Below are 17,215 nucleotides of genomic sequence, written 5' to 3' on the forward strand. Positions count from 1 at the left end.
CTGGCTGGTTGAATGGTGGAGAGCCCGGGGAGGCGGAAGAGAAGTAGGGGTTTCTACCCGCCCCGTTACCTGAGGTCGGTGACGTAGGAGCCAGAGCCCTTCTAGTGCATGATTTGGGGCGCATTCAGCTTATCCCAGGGCTGGGTTTTCCCTAGGACAGGGTGAGGAGGCTTCAGGAAGGCTTCTAAGAAGGGGGTCCTGGGGCGCCTGGGTGGCTCAGTCGGTTGAGCGTCCAACTTCGGCTCAGGTCATCATCTCACGGTTCGTGGGTTCGAGCCCCACGTCGGGCTCTGTGCTGACAGCTCAGAGCCTGGAGCCTGCTTCGGATTCTGTGTCTCCCTCTGTCTCTGCCCCTCCCCCCGCTCGAAAAATAAATAAACATAAACCAGAAAAAGGGGTTCTTAACTGAGCTTATTGCTGAAAGGCAGATAGGATGGGAACATGAGGGAGGCGTACAGTTAGTTGAGGAGAGCTCCGGGGAAGGGCCGTGGTCCTGGGCGAAGTCCAGCAGGCACAAGGCAGCTGGCTTAGGTTACTTGTGTAGCTGGGCTTGGCTGGGGCGCGGTGGGCCACAAGCGAGGTGAGGAGTGGGGATGGAGAGCCAGGCATGGGGCAGGGAATCTGAAGAGTTTGGACTCCGCCCTGAAGGTCAAGGAGAGTCTTTGATGAGTTTTGAGAAGGAAAATGGCATGGTCAGGCTTGTGCTCTGAAAAAAAAGAAATCCCTTGGCCTGCGGCTCCGCAAGGGAATTGGTAGGAGTGGGCGGGGCAGCTGGGGAGTGGGCTCAAAACCCAGGAGCACTTAGATGCTCAAATAGACAGGAGGCGGGGACTCCCTGGGTGTGGGAAGGGGGGTCAGATGGAGGAAGTGAAGGTGGATCCCAAACTGATTTCCTGCTCCACCACTGGAGGTTGAACTTGAGGGTCTTGTGGACAAGGCGCTTCAAGAAGGCCAGGGGGGCTGGAGAGACGAATGCGGAGGTCAGGGGCATGGCGAGGATGAAGCGACAGGCTGGAGGTGCGTCCAGTTTTCAGGGTGAAGATAGACTGAGGCGCACCCCTCCCTCGGAAACAGCCTGCCTCCCCCTCCCTCCTCTGGGCTCACAAGTGGCCTAGCCACTTGTCCTGTGACTTACGGCAAATCCCAAATCTTCCCTCCCCTGCGCGACCTCCAGGCCATCCAGGCCATCCAGGTCAGCCGGCGGGCCCTGTCTCCACGCCAGGCAGGCCCGGGTGCCCTCTCCTCTCCACCTGCTCGGAGCCCCTTGGCTGTCTCTCCAGAAGCAGCCTGCTTCCTTCCCGCTCCTGCCCGCTCCCCGTTTCCCACAGCACGTCGCCCGCCCCGCAGTGACCAGACCCCGTGTCTACAGAGCAGCAAACCCTCCAGTGCCTCTTCTTCCCCACCAGGATCGAATGCCCACCCCTCGCCCGGCTTGCAAAGCTCTGTGTGAGCACCCCCTGCTCAGCACACCTCCCTGCCGCCCCCTTGTCCTGCTCCACTCTGGCCTTCTCTCTGCTTCTCTGACGGCCTCCCCAGCTCCCCACTCCGAGCCTTGGAACTTGCCGGTCTCTGGTCTCAGAACCTCCTGCGCCCTGACGGCCCCAGGTTTCACCCTTCTCGCCCTGTGGCTCTCCATGGGAGGGTCACTCGGTGGAGAGGCCTCCCCGAGCACCCTCGACAGCAGCCGCTCGGCAGCCTATCGCGCTGCCGCATTTTAATGCTGTTGGCGATCCGCGTTTTTCGCGCACATCAGTTTGCTCCTTGCACGCCCCCCCACACTCCTCCCACGCACCCGCGCACTAGACGTAAGCTCCGTGAGAGCCGGGGTCTGCTCACCGTTACAGCCGGGCCCCAGAAGAGGATGTGCCCATCGTCGGTGACCCTCGGTTGTCTGCCAAATGAATAAATACATGAGTAAATTGGTATAAAACGATGTCTGATGCTTGGAGTGCACAAGGGATAGACAGTACGGTCAAGAAGAGAGAGTCCAGCCACAGAAGGAAGAAGAGAATCAAAAGACACGTTTATTCAACAAGAGGTTTTAAGTGGAGGGACGGGCCACCACGTCCCATGCTTCCAGAGAGACCTCATGAGGGCCCCAGGGCCCCCACTGCCCTTAACCGGAGAGGGTTACAAGGACCTGGGGAGAGCAGCACTGGCAGGCGGCTCTTGGGGGCTGCTGTGGCTGGCTGGGAGGGAGGCATGCGTGGGGGCATGTCTCGGGGCGGGGGGGGTGGGCAGGCGGGTGAGGGTGTCCAGGCACGGGAGGATTTTCTCTTGAAGCCTGCCTGACTCCTGGACCTAGCAGAGACAACAGAGGAAAAAGGGGTGCCCGAGATTACACAGTAAGGAAGTGGGGCACTGGAATCCCCAGAGATCTGCAGAAATCTGCAGGTGCCCCAGGCAGTCATCATTTGTCACTCATTCGAACTGATATGTGCTCCTGACGCACTTAGAGGTAACGGCAAGGGCTGCACGGGGGAGGAGCTGAGAGCTAAGGCCAGGGCACGGCCTGGCCTCTCCTCTAGCTCCCGCCCCAAATGCATACTCCATCCCCACATAGCAAAGCCAGAGGCCAGCAGCTAATTGGGCATCCTCCCCAAAAGGTGACCGAGGGATCGGTCAGCAGTTGCTGCTTGAACATACCCTTTTGAGGCCTCACCCGAGACCCAAGCAGCTGATCAGTGTATGTGGCCATGGGCTTCTACTGCCTGCAGGGTGTACTTGTCAGCTCCAGACGGTTCTCTGTAGCCCGGGGCGCCTGGGTGGCTCAGTCCGTTAAGCTCTGTGTAGCCCACGCATTTCCAGTAGCACCCAGTTTAGGCTGATGCCCCAGGATCGGTAACACGAGGGTGGGGGTGGCCGCTAGAATTTGACTTCTCTGTTCCATCCAGATCCACCCTGAGTGTCGATAAACCTAGGGCCCCTCCAATCGGCTGGTTCTCGGAGAACATGTGGTCACGATGAATGAGTGATACTCCCCGGGGCTGCCCGGAGCAACCTGGCCATTTGAGTTAGGATATGGAAATGGGCAGAAAGTGGAGCTGAGGGCATGCACTGAAGAAAGACTGTCAAATCAAAAGACCGTAAGACATCTTGTAGGAACGACAAACGCCCTCTGAGAAAGGAGCCGTGTGGTGAGCACAAAGGGAAAAGGAAGGAAGCGGCTGGTCTGTTCCAGGGAGAACTTGCAGTCCAGGGGAACGGCAGACACACCCAGGAAACCCGAAACATCCACAGGCCCGGGGTCGGAGGGCTGAGGGAGGTGGGGTGGAAGGGGCAGGGGCGGCCCCGGAGCCAAGTGTAGCTAACCTCAAACAATTGCAGCAAAAGACATCCATTTTTAGCAGTTTGGAGGAAATTGGGGATTAGGAATTGGCCCAGAGGCAGCGGAGGCTTATCCAGGTTGGGGACAGGAAAGGATATGTAGGATCCAAAAAAAAAAAAAAAAAGAAAGAAAATCACAAAGAGTGGCTGCTGGCGGTCAGGAGCAAACCTATCCTGCTGAGGGCGGTTTGCCTCCAGAATCTTCTCCCAAGGAAGATTCTGTGGTCCCATCGTTTTGTTCATTTAAAACCAGATGGGCCAGAGCCCAGAGCACGAACCGGCCCAGGGAGAGACATGTGTTTAAGTGCGTCTGGGGCAGACCCCGACAGGATGTATAATGAACTCTGCAGGTCTGTGATTTCCTGGCATCATCAGCCCTCTTGAGGGGTCTCCTCCAGAGGCCTGATGAGGAGCTGCCCGACTCCAACCCCATGTCTCCAGCCCCGCGGCCTATTTTCATGAATTGCAGCCTTTGCCTTAGGGAGATGGGGGGCCAAGGAGAAAGAACAAGTTTCCAGAGTGCCCCAGCCAGGGTACTCAAAAACACTCAGCTCCCCATTCGAAATGTGTCAGGGGCAGAGCACTGGAATATTGATGTTTCCTTTTATCCTATCTCACTCTTGCTCCACAAGGCTCCCGGGCTTCCAGGAAGTAAGATTTAGAGGCTGGAGGCCAGGGCCCCCATGCCAGGAAGGCCAACGCCACTGCTTATAAGAGCTTATAAGAGCCCAGTGAGAGATGCTGAGTGTTCCCCTCATCAGAGTAAAAAGGAGTCTGATTGGGAATAATACCTCCTCTCTCTCCGACTCAGGGAGGCCAGACCAGCTAATGGAGGGGAGAGCCGCCCAGCAAGGAGCCAGAGGAATCCAAAAGGTGCTCTGACTCCCTTTCTGCCGGGTTGGGGAAGGGGCCTGGGCCTCTCCCCTACTCCTGCCTCAGCGTCTCCTCCCCCCAAACCTCCTTTGCCAGCCTGAGCTCAGAACATATAGCTGATGAAGCCATTTCCCCACACTGACCATGGCCAGGGTCCTGGGTTACATCCCACAGTCCACATGCCCCCAGGATAGGCCCAGGGAGAGAACTGGGAGTCAGAACACTGTTGTCTGCTTCCCTAAGACTGGGTGCAGACCCTCACATCACTCTCTTGAAAAAAAAAAAAACAACCAAACACACAAAACCCCTGAAAAGTCTGCCAGATCTGGCAAATAGAAACACAAAAAACCCAGTGGGATTTGAATTTCAGATAAAGGATGAATAATGGTTGAGTATAAGTCTGTCCCACACATTGCTGGGATAGACTTACATTAAGCAATTATTTATTGCTTATCTTCAATTCCCATTTAACCAGGCATCCTACGTTTTGTCTGGCAGCCCTGTCCCTGGACCTTCTATGAGGGGTAGGCATCCTGAAAAGGATGCTAATCTAGGGGGAAATTAGTCCCCAGCAGCCAGGACCCGGCCTGCTGTTTCTAACGTGCCCACGGGGCTCTGGAAGGTCTGTTTAGGGGTCTCTGTTCTTCCAGGAAAGCCTGGGCCATGGCTTTGACTCCCACACACCCTACACGAGGCATCAGCATGGCGGCTCCCTCTCCAGAACTCCCTCCCCCCTGCTCTCCCAGCCAGGCTCACTAGCAGGACTGGCCCCTGAAGGTTTGAGGCCTCAGCCATCTTCCCACCCCACCCCTACCCTACCGTTCTGAGAATCAGCTTCCTGGTAAGCCCTCCTCTAACCTCTTTAACGACAGTCCATTTGCTCTCAGCCTCGGTCCAGATGCTTTTAGTGAAAGAGAACTTCCTGTCCTGTGGTTTTGATTCTGATCTAGAACATTTCCCTTCAAACCAGGAGCAAGGAGAAGACTGAATACCTGCCTTTCTCTTTGTCTCATTCACGGACCGCCCCCCCCCCCCCCCAAATCGCTATCTATCCCCCGGGGCCGTGGAAAGGAAGCCTTAGCTCCACTCTGCCTGCTGCCTTTTGTTCCTATTCGGGCTAATTGAGGCTGGCACCTGAGCAGCGGCCACTAATGGGTTTCCTCCACACAAGCTCCCAGCTGGCAGATGGGTACACGATTGCCCCCTTCCCTGACCATTAAGCGGAGCAGCCAACACCACGCACCAGCTCCCGGCTGAGCAGCCCTGCATATGGACTGGCAGAGGGGGTGTGGAGGCTGCGAGGTGCCCGGCCCCGGCCCTACTCAGAAAGCAAAGGCACCCGGGAGCCCCCTCAGGGTGCTGGGGGCTGTGGCCGGCTGAGACGCTGGGGCCAAAGTCTCCAGGAGGACAAGCGGTCAGGCTGCTTGGCCAGAGGCTCAGACCTAGGCTCTCTCTGCACCTGCGCGCCTTTCTGGCAAAGGGCCTTCAAGCAGGCCCCTGGGTCTTTGGGAGACATCCCGTTTCTCCAGGCTGTGGCCAGGAGGCGGAGACAACTGACTAAGGCAGCCGGCCCCAGGGGAGTGGTGGAGCCCTCACATGGGGTGAAGAAGCCAGGGACACCCGCTTCCTGGAGCACTGCCCTCCTTTTGCAACCCACTAACTCCTACCAAACCCCCGGCCCCGGAGTTTCACTTTTAATTTCGGGCAGTCACACCTCCTCCAGGCAGCCCTCTCTGATGTCCCAAACTAGGTCAGATCTCTCAACACACATTCCCTGAGCACCCCGACTTTCTCTTGCATATCTCTTCCCAAAACTGTGATTACGGCAGTAAAGTGTGGTGTTTATAACAACAACTCAATGGGCAAAACCAAGTAACTTTGTTACTCCTCCCCAATCGCTTCTTGATCCACGTCTCCATTCTTGTTGGTAGTTGGAGGGCTGGGGGGTGGGGGGTGAGACGGAGGGGCGGTAGAAGAGATCAATATACCAGGAAGTAGTAACTACTTTTAACACTAAACACTGTCTCTTTTAAGGGGCGCCTGGGTGGCTCAGTCGGTTGAGCGCCCGACTTCGGCTCAAGTCATGACATCGCAGTTCACAAGTTCAAGCTCTGAGCCAGGCTCTGTGCTGACAGCTCAGAGCCTGGAGCCTGCCTTGGATTCTGTGTCTCCCCCTCTCTCTGCCCCTCCCCCGTGTGCGCTCTGTCTCTCTCAAAAATAAACATCCAAAATTAAAAATTAAATAAAATTAAAAATGTTTACATCAATAAACATTAAACAGATAATAAAAAAATAAAGTCTTTAAAACTTTCTCTTTTAAATAGTCCATCAAGAATCAAAGCCCCTGTTAGAACCATTTCTTTTGCTTCAAAGAGCCTCCACGTTCCATCCTCCTTCCTTAGATGCCCTTGGGGGAGGGGGTCCTAGTACACACCTGCTGTCCTCTGGGTCATTGCCAGCCTCGTGAGATAACCTCCAGGCCACCTGTCCTTGGTTTCAACCAAGTGTCCCCTGGCCCCCCCTGACCTTTCCTGACATCCCAGCTGCACTCCCCGATGAAGGCCCAGGCCGCTGCCATGACCTCTAGGCATGTGGCCACCTCATCCCGACCTCAGGCCTTCTACCATCAATTCTTTCTGCACTTCTGCAACGCCCTGCTTTGAGACCCTCTACCGGATGCAGGGCCCCCAACCGGGAGCACTGACTCAGACCCACCCCGGACACCTCCCCGGACGGAAGCTGCAGCCAGACTCTGGAAGGCTGGTCCTCTCCTCGGGCTGCACTTGGAAAGCAGGGCATGAACCCTGGTATTTTCAGACTACCCACACTTTCTCAGGAACATCTCTCCGTCACCCATCCTGCTCTGGATTTGACCCCAGGGAGAGCGACGTGGAGAATGGGGGATGTTCACGGCTCCCTGCACCCCTCCTACAGAGCCCAGAGAGCCTTCCTTGTCTCCCTCCTATGGGGCAGGGAGGTCCCTCTTGTATGTCTCCCCACCGCACCCCGTGCTAAACTCTGTGCACGCGCAGACCTCCAAGCTTTGTTCTTAAAATGTAAAGAGTTGCTTCGTAAATGGAGAAGAGCGTTTTATCTCTACAGACGAGGCGGCCAAGACCACGGTTTACTAAGGTCTTTAAAAAGCCATGCGATGACCTCTTTGCTCCAAGTCATTCCTTTCCTTCTGCGTTTTCCTGAGTATAAAAGAAAGGTGAGGGGCGACAGCTCTCCAAGCCAGATTTTTAAAAAATAATCTTGGAACCAACCACACTGTACAGGTGAACCCCATCGCTGGTGTGCATCTCCATGGAGAAGTGGTGAATCTCTGCGGCCCGCGACATCCCAGGGTCCCGGGCAGCCAACGGTTCTATGACCCAGCAGGGGAACGAGGTCAATGTACAAATAACTGCAGCCTTACCAGGAATGGGTCCAATGGTTTGTTAAAGTCAGGGAAGGCTCTATGGGTGGCCCGGAAGCAGGGCTTGAAAAATGAGTGACACACCAACAGATCAAAGTGAGAGGGGGTGTTGTAAGCAAAGAGGACATCTAAAAGCACGCGTGCAGATAAGGAGAGGTGTGGGCACGCTCAGAGAATGGCGAGGGGCTGAGTCTGGCTAGCAGTGGGGGACACAGAGGGAGGCAGTGGAAGGTGAGTCTGGGTTGCCAAGCTGGGGAACCTGTACTTGCAGCCGAAAGCTGCTCTTAGGGCTCATCAGGAGACGATGTGTTTCCCCTGCTGAGTAGGAAGGACCTGATCATCCAGGAGGTGGAGTCTCTATTCTTTTCATGAGTTGGAAAAACAGAAGGGATCAAATTCAGTTGTTACATTGGTTAGCATACTTTCAACTCTATGTAACAGACAATCCAGCTCAAAGTCACTTAACCAATAAGGAGCTACGGGCTCGGGTAATTGGAGTGTCCAGAGGAAATGTTGGCTCCAGGACGAGTTTGATCCAGAGGTTTGTGATGGCCCATGGGATGTCCATCTTTGGGATTCCTTCCACTCTGCCCTCCTAATACAGCAGCTTCATTCCCAGACTGAATCCCTTCATGGTGGTGAAATGGTTGCCAACAGCTCTGGGGTGCCATGCTTCTTTTTTCATAAACCAGGAGGAGATAAAAGGCTTTCCCTACCCTACTTTTTAAGGAAACTTCCAACTTTCTCTCTGATTGGACCCACTTCAATGACAAGATAGCCCTTGAGCCAATCACCAAGGCCAGGAGAATGCTATGCATTGATGGGCGTGGTCCTGGGTGGCATGCCTGTTCCTCAGCCAATCCTGGGGTGGGGGTGGGGGCAGGAAGACTGTGGCTGGCTTAAGCCAGTTGGTCCCTACCAACTCAGGAGTTCCGTCCTACCCGAGTGACAGGCTCTACACAGTGAGAGAGGGGTGACCGGATGCAGGAGGAGCAGACAGCACTGTCCAACACATGCCCATTTTGCTTTTTCATGAAAGGTTGCCTGAGAGCCGGAAGAGATTAGAACTGGAAACTCCGCAGTAATTTGAGTCATCCGTGGACTTAACTCACCCAGTCCCCAAGGTCACACAAAATTGCAAGCTGGTCATAATACCTTTTTTCATCTTTCCTCTGCCTTCCTTTCTCCCTCTTTCCCTGCTGTGTTTCCTTATCCCCTTCCTTGTCTAATTTCTTTCCACTTTTCCGTTCTTGCCCATCTATCTGTATCCACAGGGGATCCTCCGTCTGTATCCTCAGTCCTGCCTCTCCCCCCCTTCCTGGCCCTTCCTCTACCTCGAGCCCATTCCTCTCTCCCTGCCCACATCTCCAGCTACCCTCTCCTGATGCCTCTGAGTTCAATTTCAGCTCGTCCAAATTGCTTTATTGGTTTCGCAGCAAAACAAGGCTAGCTAGAGCCATTACGGGCGCACGGACGGTGTGCATTAGACTCAAAAAATATTTAAGGAAAATGCTCTGGCAAATGGAATCAATAGGCTCCAAATCACACATTCGCCGGGAAGAGGGAGAAGTCTGCCTCAGAGCTTCGGTGTTTTTGGAAACTGCTCACCGATTCCCTCTCCGAGGGAGAGGCTGAGGCTGGTTCACTGCCCCACCCGCAGCACATAAGGACTAGAGCAAGCAGTGCACATCACAGACCCCAGCACCCCTCTCCTGCAGCCTCACTAGCGCTGACCGCACCTCCCCACAACCCTCCAGGCCCCCCACTTCTCGGCTGTGCCGTGGAGATACCAGGGGCGTCCACACCTGCCCCCAGTGCAACTCTCACAGGGCCCGATTAACAAAGGGAACGATAACGGGAGGGGAGGAAAGAGGATTGGGGGAACAGAGGCATTTGCATGGAGGTATTTTTAGACTCAAAGATTAAATCTTCAATAATCATAATTTTTTCTTGAAAGAAAATGAGAATTTAGTGCGTGGTGCTTGTGCCCTCCCTCCTCTGTCCCTGCAGCGGAGGGGGAAGAAGGCGAGAGGGAGGGAAATACAGCAGAGAGAGGAGAGAAAAACAGACGGGAATTAGCCCCATGAGGCTGGAGTCAGGCTCCAAGCGGTGCTCTGGTGGATTCGAGGAAGGGGGAGCCCAGGCAGAGGTCACCCTGGGAATTTCGAGCTGTTTCCAGAGCACTGGGTCGCTCCAGAGACTGATATGAGAGAGGAGAGAACAGACTGTAGGAATCCCTTCCTCCGGTAACACTTAAATCACCATGTCATTCTATCCATGAGCCTTTGCTCCTGCCCAGTGCCTTCTGGGTTAAGAAGCGGCTTGTACTGGGGCGCCTGGGTGGCTCGGTCGGTTAAGTGTCCGACTTCGGCTCAGGTCATGATCTCGCGGTCCATGGGTTTGAGCCCCCCTCATCGGGGTCTGTGCTGACATCTTAGAGCCAGGAGCCTGCTTTGGATTCTGTGTCTCCCTCTCTCTCTCTCTGCCCCTTCCCTACTCACACTCTGTCTGTCTGTCTCTCTCTTAAATAAACATTTTTAAAAATTAAAAAAAAGAAGCAGCTAGTACTGACCTCCAAGACCCCTCCCATGACCCTGATTCCACCCCAAGCAGACAAGCTCCCTGCCCCCCCCACAATGCCGTGAGAAAGAGAGAGAGAGAGAGAGAGAGAGCGAGGGCTGCCCCCCCATACACATACAGTGCCACCCTGCACAGCCTGGAGGTTGCTGGGGGGTGAGTCAGGACCAGCACTAGACCAAGGTCCAGACGCTTGGGATAGAGTCCCCGCCCTACCACTCTCTGTGTGAATTTGGACAAATCCCTTCCCCAAGGTAGACCCCAGTTTCCCCACATTACGATGAAGGAGTGGATAGACCAAAGGATTTCAGACTTGAATCCACGAATCCCCTGAAGTTGCACAGGGAATGTTGCCTGTGTGTGCACTTTTCTGGGACTGGGCTTTGTCATGTTTGCAAAGTGGCCTGTGACCCCAAAAGAGTTGAGAGCCATAGAGGGAGCCAGTGTTCAAGTCTGCATGTGGCTTAAGTGCTCTCAGCCTTCCCAAACCTCCAGGCGGGAGAGCTGTTCAAATAGTCCTGCCTTACCCCCCGAAAGGGTTACCGTGGCTTGCCCCCGCTCATGCTCACTGCCACCAGTACGTCTGAGGGGTGGCTTCAGGGCCTCCTTCCTCCATGGGTCACACCAGCACACAAACCCATTTCTTCCTTTCAGTAGAGTTTACACAGGCCCCTTAGATGACAACAAATTTTACCGACAAAGGAGAATAAATACACTGCAAATAACATTAAGTTGGTCGGGTTCTCAAAAAGCCTACAAATTTCACTCACAGTATCAAAGAATTTATTTGGGGCCCAAATTATCTCTTCCTGAAATAACTCCTGTCTTCACAGATGGTCCAAAAACTTCCTAGGCACTAGTTTGGATTATTTCCCATAGCACTGCCTCTCTTCCCAAAATCAGCCTTTGATCCCCATCATCTTAGACCTCCAGGAGCCATCTTTCTTCCAGCACCCAGACGCTAATTGCCTTAAACATCTTGCTTCATCCAAGCACGAACATCACTCTTTTTTTTAATACGAAATTTATTGTCAAATTGGTCTCCATACAACACCCAGTGCTCATCCCAACAGGTCGAACATTACTCTTAAAGCTAAGACTTTCCCATTTTCTGACCAAATGCCAAATTATAGTGACTCAGGCTGAGTAGTCAATAAATCAAGGTTGAATTAATGAATAAGTCAATTTTTTAAAAATGGATGAATGAAGAAGTTCATGAAGGAAACAAACGAAAACTTTACTTTCCCCAAGTCCCACTAGGAAGAACTGCCACGGGTGGGGGGTGGGGGCGGTCCTTGGGCCCCATTCCCATCTAGGCTCAGGGATTTGCCATGTATTGGTTCCCGACCCCTCTGAGCGAGTGAGTGACTGAGCCCTCCTGTGTCTGGTACAAACCAGCTGCCTCTGGAGGCTTCTTGAATCTACAGGCTGATGTCTCTCCTCAGTGATGGATAATCCAAACGTTTCTTCTGTGTTCCCTCTCTCCTCTTCCCCATGTCCTTCTGAGACACCAAGGAGACATATATTAGAGCTTGTCACATTGTGCCCCTGTTCTTTGGTTGTCCTTTCTGTACCTCCATCTTTCTGCCCCTCCGTGCTATATTCTAAACCATTTCCTCTGACTTAAATTCCAATTGATTCATTCTCTTCTTAGCTATATCTAATCTGTCATTAAACCCATCCATCAGGTTCTTAATTTCAGATGTTGAATTTGTCATTCTAGAATTCCTTTTTCAAAAATGTTGTATGCTTTATGGTTTCCAATTCTCTGCTGAAGTGTTCGAGCTGGATTTTTATTTCTTTGAACACTGTAAGTACAACTGTTTTATAGTCTGTGACAATACTTCCAACATCTGGAGTCCGTGTGACTCTGTGTTGCCTCTGTTTCTCCTGGTTCTTGCTCATGGTGTCTTATTCCCCCGTGTGTTGGTCATCTTTGAATGTCTGTTGGACATTCATTTTGCCCCAGCTACCATGTCTCCAAACTTCTCACAGAAACTTGAGAGTGAAGGATGAGAATTCAAGGGATTGCTGTTGCCAGCATGGTGTCAGCTCACGTTATTATCCAAAGTCCGGTGAGAAAACTCCTCCAACAGAGCGGAAATTGGGACTCATTCCTGTCAACGTCTGCTCCACCCCTGGGATGTGTTGACGTGTGCTGGGGCGAGGGGGAAGGGAGAAGGTGTAAGGAAGAAGACTCCTCGGAGAGACTTCTATCCCACCACATGGAAAACTCACCAACCACGAGCCTGCCCGGAGCAAGGCAGGGGTGCGATCAGACTTCCGCCACCTGACAGAGCTCCATTCTATCTTTAAATGCATGTTGTCTGTTTATTGACTTATTTTAAGATACTGCTCAGAACAAGTTTGAACCAACTTTTAAGAGTCGAGAGGTTTTAGCTCCTCTTGAAGGATCGGAGGTTCTGACAACACTGAGCCCTGATGCCAGGAGGTAAGAGCCAGCTGGAGCTGAGGAGCTCCCGAAAAGCAAGATCTTCCCCTTAGGGGCTACAGTTGACATTTGCACTTACTCCAGCCATGTGCCGCTTCGCGTGATCACCGCCTGGCCCTTAGGAATTTAATTTTTCAGTCCTTGACCTAGAGAAAAGGTGGTGTGCAATTCTGATCCCCGGAGTTTCCAAGGCTAGGAGAACTAGAGAACACGGGGGCAGCAGAGCGAGAGATCTGTGAGGCAAGGTGACCTCTAGAGTCCCTGCTAATGCCTGGAGAATGGCCACAGCTCTGCCTGGCCCCCTGCCCCGATTCTGGCCAGGCCCCCTGCCCAGGCCAGGTGGCGATCTCCCACTCAGCTCTGCCATTGCCTGCCACACCAACCTTGGGCAACTCATTTGACACCTTGGAAGCCTCCAATTCCTCCTCTGCCAAAATAGAGATATGAGTAGTTCCTGACTTGATAGGATTGTGAAATTGAATGAAGCCATGCATGAAAAGGGCAGATCATAACATCCTGTGGATAACAAATGTTTGCAGATATCAGGGCTGTCTGCTTACCCTGTCTGCCCCGCCCACCCTTATGCTCCCTGTGGACACTTAGGACCAGGATACCCCAAGAGACAGGCTTGCCCTCATCTTCTCTGATGTAGGGATGATGGAACCGAGGCCCAGAGAAGTGAGGTTGCTCTCGATGCTGGAGTGTGAGCATCTATCCTCGGTCCAGTGACACAAATCTGGCTGAAAGCAGGGACTGGTCGTACCAGGAGTAAAGGTGAGAGAGAAGGCTTTCCAAGTGCAGCGGGCTCTAAGCAGGATGTGGAACACAGTATCGGTGGGATAGTGGAATAGTGGAACACCCAGTGCTCGTCCCAACAGGTCGAACATCACTCTTAGAGAGAAGACTTTCCCATTTTCTGACCAAATGCCAATTATAGTGACTCAGGCTGAGTAGTCAATAAGTCAGGGTTGAATTAATGAGTAAGTCAATTTTTAAAAAATGAATGAATGAAGAAGTTCATGAAGGAAACAAACGAAAACTTTGCCTTCCCCAAGTCCCACTAGGAAGAACTCCCGCCGGTGGGGGAATAGTGGAATAGTGGAACACAGATCGGCAGAAAGAGAGGTTTTCTTATATATGACTCCCCACATGCCCACGCTTTGAAACAGCGACACTGAAAGTATCTGTGCTTTCTTTGAGCCCCAAACAATAGTCCCAACCGGATCCTACCCAGCTCTCCTATCCAAGAGACTCAAAAGCAAGTGCCTAGGCTCCCTTCCTACCTTCCCAACTGGGATTGGAAAAGGACACACACGTTCATGCACCCACACGCACGCACACACATACACACACACACACACACACACACACACACACACAGGTGTTCGTCGTCTCCTTTGTGGGCCCTGGCATCACCAGCTCGCTTTCCTGTGGAAAATCCCCCACAGATACACAACCAGACATCCCTTATCAGAATGGCGTTTCCTCTAAGGCAGTCATCAAAGCAGTCTGACTTACCAAGGAAATTAAGAAGGCTCCAGCAGGAATTGCCACGGAGAACCAAACTCCTCAAACTCAGGCGCTTTGCTGTGTTTTTTTTCTAATGAGTTTTAAGCTGGGCCCCATCCCCTCGGGACATTTAGCAAATATCAGGCTTCCTGAAGTTCCTTCTCTCAGACTTCCTGCTGCCTACTGGCTCCTCAGCTGGGCTTTCAGGACCCTCCCAGTCACCCAGCGCCCCTCCCACCCCAGAGAGCTCTCTGCTTCTTCCAGAGTTTTCCTTAGGCTCGTGTCTCCTCACTGTGCATCTCTCTCTCTCTCTCTCCACCACCCTCTCTCTCTGTTATTGCCACTCACTGAGTTCAATCTCTGCCTTCTTTCGCAATATGGCTGCCCTACTCATCACTCCCCTGGAACCATTCTGGCCAAAGCTACAGTCAGCTCTCTGTCCTCACTTTACTTGATCTTTCAGTAGCCTTTGGCCCAAAGGCCACCTTCCTTCTTCAAACATTCTCTTCCCTCAAAATGCTGGACCAACAGGAGGTTCCGAGGCTAAGAGTAAAGTTTCACTCCACCCCCCCCCCACACACACACACACACGCACACACGCTGGGTGTTATTCTTATTTTTAAAATCTTTTCTAATCCAATGGCCAAAACAATTTTATTGTTTACACTTCCATGTCTTTTCTAGTGGAAGATTCTGTAGGGCCTCGTAGTCCATAGTAAGGAGTTCGGGTTTTATCCTAAACCCCAACAGAGGAGTCGTATCATCCGATTTTCATTTCAAGAAGTTTGGCTTGCTGGTGTGAGGATGCCGGGCTGGAGGCAGACAAGCACGGAGGCAGGGAGACCACAGCGAGGCTACTGCAGCCGTCCTAGCAGGGCATATACCTGGGCTGGGGCAGCGGTGCGGGGGTTGGGAAACAGACCGACTCTGCATTTGCCGGTGGCTCAAGATGCTAGAATGAGGGGAAGGAGGAATCCCGAATGATTCTTGAGTTGGGGGCCTGATTAACTGGAAAGATGATAGTTATATAGTGCCGACTGTGTGACAGGCACTGTTCTCGAGGTTAGACATATTTTCAGTCATTCAGTCTCCTCAGCTCTGTCAAGTAGGTCCTGGGATAATCCCCATTTACAGCTGAGGGCACAGAACCAAGCAGCAAAGAGCTAGAGCCAGGATTCCAACCCGGAGTCCACACTCCCGGCAGACAGGCTCACAGTCTCTGTTGAGGAAGGTGGAGCGGGTTAGGGAGGCAGAGAAGACTGGGGTAGAGGGGAGGGGGACGGGAGGGGAGCCGGGGGTGGGGGAGAAGGGAGCATCTCAGGATGGGACGCGGCTTCAGCCCCCAGAGGACCTGACCCCGGGAAGGCTGTGCATTATGGCTGGACGAGTGAGACCTTTAGGAAATCCGCAAGGAGGTGGATGACGAAAGAGTTCAGCAGGCTTTAGGAGGGCACCTTCAGGGACGGGGGGGCCCCAGGTGACGAGGGGGCAGTGGTTGAACGCCGCACAGGTCACTTGGGTTTGCACTCACCCTTCGCTGAAGGCGCCGCTTAGCTCTGCCCCAACCCACACCCCTGCCTTTCACATTCGCACACCTGCCCTGCGCATCTTTGAAAGACTTACTTTTCATTTCCAAATATTGTTTGTGCATTTTAAACCGTACAAGTATATGCTTATTATAAGACATTACACTGAAAGGTAGAAAAAAATTAAACTCACTCATAGGTCACCCAGAGAGTCGTCTGTAGAGGTTGGACGCTTATTTTAGAAGGAAAGAAAGATAAATGCCAGTTTGTTTAAAAACCGGCACCTTAACATACATTGTTTTGTATCCTGATTTTTTTTTTTGCACATTAAATATTCTTCTCAAACACTGATTTTCATAGCTGCGTGGCTGCCCTTGTGTGGATGTACCACCACTTAACCTCTCGTGGGGGGCATTTATGCTGTTTCCAGTGTTTTGTCTTTGTAACTAAAATCATAATGAACTTATTTGTATGTAAATCTCTGTGCGCATCTGATTATTTCCTTGGGATGAATTCCCATGGGGCACTGCTGGTCCACAGCGTTTAAACTTTGTGAGGTCTGATACCCACCCCCCTGCCAAGTCGCTCGGAATAGCACCACGACCTACCACCCACACTGCTTCCAGAAGCTCCTAAGTGTCCTTCCTGCTTCCTCTTACTCAACCCAAACCATTGTCACAGCGGCCAGAACCTCTTCGTGAAACAGTAACGGCAGGTGGTATCACCTCCCCTGAAAACAGGACTCCCCTCATGCTTTGTGGGCATTACTTCTCCAGCTGCCTTTCCCACTGTGTCCTGTCTGGCCTCTTCTCGGTTCATCAAAGATCTCTCCCACCACAGGACCTTTGCACATGAAGTCCCTCTTCTGATGGCTCACATCTTCTTACCAGCCGTGTCTCAGCCCGGCTCTGCCTCCTTGGAAATGCCTTCACTAACCTCCCCTCCTTTGTCTCCAGCTCCCTTTTGATTTCCTTCAAGGTCCTTCACGTGTGTAAATGCAGTAAAGCTTTGGTTTGCGAGCATAGTTCATTCTGGAAACACACTTGTCATCCAAAGCACTTGTACATCAAAGTAAATTTCAAGAACCATTGGCTTAGTTGTGGTCATGTGACATTCAGTGCCACGTACTACTCGTAGGGCCAGACGTCGCTCCTTTATCAAGTTAAAATTTATTATACATTGTTGCTTGCCTTACAGAATACTCCCAGAACAAGTTACTGGCAATCCAAGGTCTTACTGTATTTAATTGTATTTTTTACTTATTAGTTTTCACTTTCCCTGCACTAAACGGTACGCTCTGTGAAGGCAAGGGCTTAATTTCACTCACTACTATCCACCCAGTTCCTAACCCAGTGCTTAACAGAAAGTTGGTCTCTGTATAAATATCATTGTGTCGTCTTCCAAAAAGGTCGTACTCTCCTACCCTTCTGCCAGTAATGCATGAAAGCGGAGGTCACCGCATCCTCACCAACACTGAGAATTATGCCCTTTTTTGCAAAATAGGAATCTTTGCTAACGTGACGGCAAAAATAA

The 17,215-nt window shown here is 52.3% G+C and overlaps 1 long non-coding RNA gene across 1 annotated transcript; it reads right to left on the reverse strand.

Annotated features, from left to right (window-relative positions):
• Window positions 1–394: 394 nt before the first annotated feature.
• On the reverse strand, window positions 395–14,351 carry LOC109278512 (uncharacterized). The gene is made up of 3 exons (XR_002085699.2): window positions 14,166–14,351; window positions 1,837–1,891; window positions 395–642 (listed from the first exon to the last, which is right to left on the reverse strand). It is a non-coding gene; the product is annotated as an uncharacterized LOC109278512 (long non-coding RNA).
• Between the last annotated feature and the right edge of the window lie 2,864 nt (window positions 14,352–17,215).

This window comes from Panthera pardus, unplaced genomic scaffold, assembly GCF_024362965.1.
Source record: "Panthera pardus isolate Hobbes unplaced genomic scaffold, ASM2436296v1 HiC_scaffold_12, whole genome shotgun sequence".
NCBI lineage: Eukaryota > Metazoa > Chordata > Mammalia > Carnivora > Felidae > Panthera > Panthera pardus.